Here is a 5,956-nt window from a genome sequence, read left to right as displayed (position 1 = left end):
GGGTACAATGCAGGTTTCGGTCTGTTGACAACCGTTTCGGTTTCGGTTGATGTGGCTGTACAGTATCGGGCAGAAAGATAGGGCATTGGTTTTTTAACGTACCGTGCACCCGTTGGGCCAAGTTTATGTGTGGTTTGTATGTGTTTGTGTGTGTATGTGTGTGTATGTGTGTTTGTGTGTGTGTGTGTGTGTGTGTGTGTGTGTGTGTGTGTGTGTGTGTGTGTGTGTGTGTGTGTGTGTGTGTGTGTGTGTGTGTGTGTGTGTGTGTGTGTGTGTGTGTGTGTGTGTGTGTGTGTGTGTGTGTGTGTGTGTGTGTGTGTATGTGTGTGTGTGCATGTGTGTGTGTGTGTGGATGTATGTTTGAATGTGTATTGATGTGTGTGTTTGTTTCACAAGTAGGTCGTTTCGGATAGATTTGTAAGTAGTTTTTTTGTGTTTTGGGTTAGGTTTTTGGTGTGATAAGCAGGACCACCGCCCTCGCGATCAGTGTGTTTTCGATATATTAACAATGTTACGGTCTTCTTTCGCCGTGGTCTTCTGAGGACGTCCGGTTGACTTGCGCGTTTCGGTTGTCCAAGCGCGTTTCAGTTGTCTAAGCACGTTTCGGTTGTCCGAAGCGCGTTTGCCACAAAAGTGCGCGATCGTTCCATTACGAACTCGATCCTTTTGCACTTAATGCCAGCAGCAGCCATTCGCTTTTACATATGGCGCTGATGATCGGTACAACGTTTACCTCGACCCATTGTTACTAACATTGCTTGCTTTAACCGTCAAGAACGCGCTGGTTAAAAACTTGGACACGGCTGATCCCGTGCTCTGCCTGCGTTCTACTTCTATACGCGATGAATTACATCGTTTTGGAGCAGCGAAAACATCGCATGGATAAAAACTATCAACGAGTACGCGAGTAAGCGTCTTCCCTTCAAAATCGAGAAAAGAATACTGCCGCGCTCATGAAACAAATCGCCCATTGAAAAGAATAACTGCGCGCCAGCTCAATGCACGCACAAAGTTTACCATTCGCACACAACGTGCAACGCAGAGATGCACGAAGGCCTTTCAATAGCGTGCACTGGAGAAACACCTGTGAGGGAATGCCGAGTTCATTGCTATTGTGCGCGTGTCCATTTCGCACCGCTGTCGCATTCACATTCATGAAACAGCACACCTGCGTTTTCGTCCGAGGAACAAGCGCTGCTGTCGATGCAAACTTTAGTTTTTATCCAAGTGTAAACGCACAATGTTTCACATGATAACACACATAATAACAATAATTTCAACGCAATATGACATCATGGCAAGCTATGTTTTTCAGACACAAACCCGCGCACTTGCAAATACACATTAAAAAGCACACTCTCTTTCTACTACTACACACACACACATACACACACACACACACACACACACACACACTCACACACACACATACACACACACACATACACACACACAAACACAAGTAACGTGGCAAAACAAGTGCACGGTGCATTGAAAAAAAAGGGTCCTATCTTAATGTCCGATACTGTACGTGGGGGGAGGGTTATTTTTTAGCCGGCGGGTGGTATAGTGAAGGGTTTGGACTCAATGGAGACACACGACTGTGCACTTACGCGGTTTGGATGTGGGCCATCTCGGAAAGTGTTGTTTTTTTGTGTCTAGAAATTGCGCCCAAAAAAATAACAGTGAAATGTTTTATGCAGCGCCAGTAAACTGACATTCCAAGAGCCGAAGCAGCTTTTTCCTTTGGCAAAACGGCTATTGAGGTATTTTAGTTTCAGAGGAAACATTCTTCCTTTTAAGCATCGCAGGAATTCGAATTTTTTTGTATCCCAAACTAGAATACATCGATCAATTAGAGCTTCAAACCGAGCTTGCCAATCCCGTAGAGATACGCTTTCCCGAGCTTTCCACGAGGCTGCTGCACTGGTTATTTAATTGGCAATTAGTCTGCTTACACGGCACATCATATGCAACAGAGACCAAATACGTCAGACTCTGCCCCTCAGCTCATCTGACATTTGCTTTTTGGACAATGAACCATTCCTTTGCCAAGTGCTCAAAGCACACAAGAAGCTTTCACTCAAGAGCCAGTCTTGCGTTACAATATTACCCAACCTAACCCAGCTGAAACAACAGCCCGTCTCAAGATCCCGCCTTGCGTACCAGCACTCAAGAACGACATCGTCTTGCGACAAACGAAAAGTGAACGTCAGAATACGGTACGTATCCTTCACCAACAACTCTCTTCCGGCTTTCAAGCACGTATGGGGTGCTATGAAATTTGCTGCTTCCTCCGTTTACCACCAGCAATTTTCACCTTCATTGCATGCAAACATTCTGCTGCCAAAACTTCACCACCAGTGCACCTGTGTGATCGTATCGGAAGCCAATTCTCTAAGCTTGCCCGAATTTCGGTGAACTCACTCAGCAGCGGGAGGATTTGTTGCTTCAGAATGGAGCTTACTCCGTGTTCCCGTTGTACCTTCGGGACGGTCGCATCTTAAGCCATGCTGTGCACCCCCAAATTTGATCTAAATTTCATTCGTACTCCTTTCCTACTTTGAAGCTAATTCTGCACTCATACAGGGGCAGCTGTAAGGGGCTGTAATGCGAACAAATCGCCCTATGCCGGTAGTATGCACAACACCGCCAGGCTGTATGCATGCCCTACTGCCGCAAGTAGCAAAGGATGCAGCTCAGTATGCAAGCAACATGAAAGTGATGTTGATTCTTCGCAGAAAACAAATTAAAAGCCTTTGCCTTTGCCAACCCTTTGCCGGGATACGAAGCATGCAACCATGCCGCCCGGACCTGCCAGTCTTTGGGTGCATTCGAAGTAGCCTCTCCGGCAGGTTCCGATCCGGTCGGTTGAACCATGAAAGGCAGATCAAAAGTTTAAGCTTGCCATTGTCTCCCGGATCGGTTGTGATTGGATCTCTGTGTGCGCCCGGTACTGCTTGAGGCTATGCTTCTTGAAAGGATTTTCCGTCCACCATCGCCTGCCATGATCGTTTGTCTTCCCCATCGGCGGCAAGGGCATTTGCTGAAAGCTTCTGCAAGCTTTTCGGCACGTTACTAATATCTTGCTGCTCATGCCGGCCTCTCCCTTTCATGTTTGTTCGACAAAACCGGCACATTCGTTCTTGTCAAAGCGTACGGAGCCTTTTATCAAACCAAGCTTCATAAGCGCCGGCCAACCCACAGGGCAATTAAAGCAAAGGACAGCTTTTATTCATCGGCCTGCTGTTCTGCCCTATCCGCTGCCAATGAGCACGGTGAAAGTATGGCCATTAATGGGAGCAAGTGAAAACGATGACCGTTGGAATGAAATAAAATTCGATTAACTGGCCGTAAATTGTGGGTAAATTTATCGCTCCCTAGCCTATCCCTGCGCAACCGAACGCTGCCGGCGGCGATAAATGATATCATCATTTGCTGGTCGTCATTTTAAAAATAAAACAGAGCTGACCCACAACCTCTCACGGCGTTCAGATTCGGTGTCATTTTTGGCTCGGGAAAATGTGCCATAAAATGTGAAACGAAACTGTTACGATTCGATGAACGACTGATTGCACCAGCGAGATAGCAGATAGATCGATATAGGCAGTGGGATTTATGCATCACGTTCTGTTGGTTTCATACTTTGCCACTGTCATTGCAAAAAATGCCCTGCATAGAATCCTTTATAGTAATCGCTTGCTAGACAGTTACTCTCTTCATTGTTAGTTGATCATTGTTGTGTTCAGCACGTTTTGGGAAGAATCTGCCGACTGTTGACTTTTGTATCCATTTTGGCGTGTTCGGTTTGGTCGAAAATCGATACGTGCACTGCACTACACGCACTGCACGAAAAGACAAACACAAACCATCGCACGTCTTCGCACCGCATCATCCCTTTTCGGAAAATTGGCCCACCCCACAGTCAGCGCGAGCTTAAATAATCGTGAAAATAACAATAATCATTAGGTGAATTTTTCTGCTCGTTTTGTTTCTTCCCTTCGTTCCAGTTTGCGTGCCTAAGTAAACTTGGGGCAGAAAAGCATTCCCCCACGTCGGTGTTTCCCTCAATGGCGAGCAATAAACAATCGGCTTATTGATTTCTGTTTACTTTGCTTTGCTTTGCTTCACCCTCTCAGAGCCATCGATTGGGTTTTTGTGAGTGCCGATTTGTCCCCCAACCAGTGGACAAGAGCCCCTTGGATGAGCAAGAAGTGGGAAGAAGGTCGAAGTGGTGATGATAGTCGGAAGGTTAATTTCCGGTTCCGTAGAAAGCGACAGGAAGCAAAAACAAAGAACGTTTGCCGGTTCAACAATAGAGGCGTTTTTTTTTTGTATTTTGGCGCTGAGATTTTCCCGAGATCAAGGTGATTTCCATCGTCTTCGTGCTGAATGCTTAACCTTTGTGAGGAAGTATCGAGTTCAAGGGGATTTTCGTTCGAAATGAGGCTGGATTGTACATGAAGATAGTAGACGGAATTGGAAGGAAAAAATACTTAACTGCATAATCCGCTTCTTCAGATGAATCAAAGACGGTTGATGATGTGAGAAAGAGTACTGGACGATGCGTCCTTTGTTGTTTGTGAAAATGATTTTTTTTTCTATTGTGAATGAATGCTTTAGCAAATCTGTGAACAGATTTTGTACCTGCAAAAACTATTAATAGGATATTACGTTATTTTATTTTTTTATACCACTCGGGAAACATCCATGTAGAACCGTGAAAGAACGATCAGAAAACTATTTACTACGAATAGATAATAAAAATTACCTTCGCAATACTTTTTCAAAAGTTGTATGATGTAACCGCCTGAAAGTATGCAATGTAGATCTAATAATCGTATTGACTCTTAGTACATCATCTACCATAACTATATGGGCGACCGTTTTTTTACGACTTGCGGCAAACCTGGAAGAGATAGATAAAAAAAGTAAATATATGAATTGTGCAAATTGTTATTACACATCTTGGTATAATTTTTCACAATTTTAGGATCATTATTACATGACTTATTACAAAAAATGTTTAGGAAGGAGTGCAGACGAATAGCATATTCAATTGTAATGGGCCTTTTGGTATTGGTATATATTCAACGGACTTACAGGGTGGCGAATCATATAAGGGCATAGTTCAATAACTTAGGAGAATGTTGCAAATCGATAGGGAAATACTGCAAGTATGCTGTGAAGGTTTGCAATCATATACGGGAGTGTTGCAATCGACTAGAGGAATTTTGCAAGCATACTGTGGAGCTGTTATCAAACTGTGTGTGCCGGTGTACAAAGCTTCGAATATATGATGTTTTCTATCACTGTTTTATATCTTAGTTCCAGTTTTCTATTATATCATTATATTTCATCATTATAAATGGTAAATTATATCATGAAAAATGCCTTACCCTCAAGACTAAAGAAAAGACTTAAAATATTGGAATTTTAAACAAAAATTGCTATCAATACACTGTTAAGCTTACAATACCTAACCTTAATTTATATGATTTGTTAGATAAGGTCAATGACTGTAATGACGTATTTATAAATAGCTGGACATTATTTAGACCGGTGGGTTGAAAATTATAACGCGACTTCCGCCTTTCATTGTCCACTCGAAAATAAAAGACGTATTGCCGCCAATTCCGGCCCGAAGCTATTCCATTGCTAGCCTAATCTCATACTACCAGCTGGTCCATAATTTTCGGCAGCCGTTGCACTAACTCGTCGCGCTTGGGAACGTTAATGGCACTTGATTGAATAATGCCACGCACGTTCTTCTTACCACGTTTACCGTGCGATACCGATGACTGTGTGGTACAATTGGAGCAATTTATGCTTCAAGTTGAATGCTGGCCACTGACGAAGATGTACTGTAGTTCAAGTTCATCGCAAACTCAACGGCAGAACAATGACGCACTGGACAGTCAGAATAGCGAAACCTTGAATCTTTTCACAGCCATTG

Source organism: Anopheles gambiae, chromosome 2 (genome assembly GCF_943734735.2).
Source record: "Anopheles gambiae chromosome 2, idAnoGambNW_F1_1, whole genome shotgun sequence".
Lineage (NCBI taxonomy): Eukaryota > Metazoa > Arthropoda > Insecta > Diptera > Culicidae > Anopheles > Anopheles gambiae.
Note: the sequence above shows the minus strand (reverse complement) of the source record.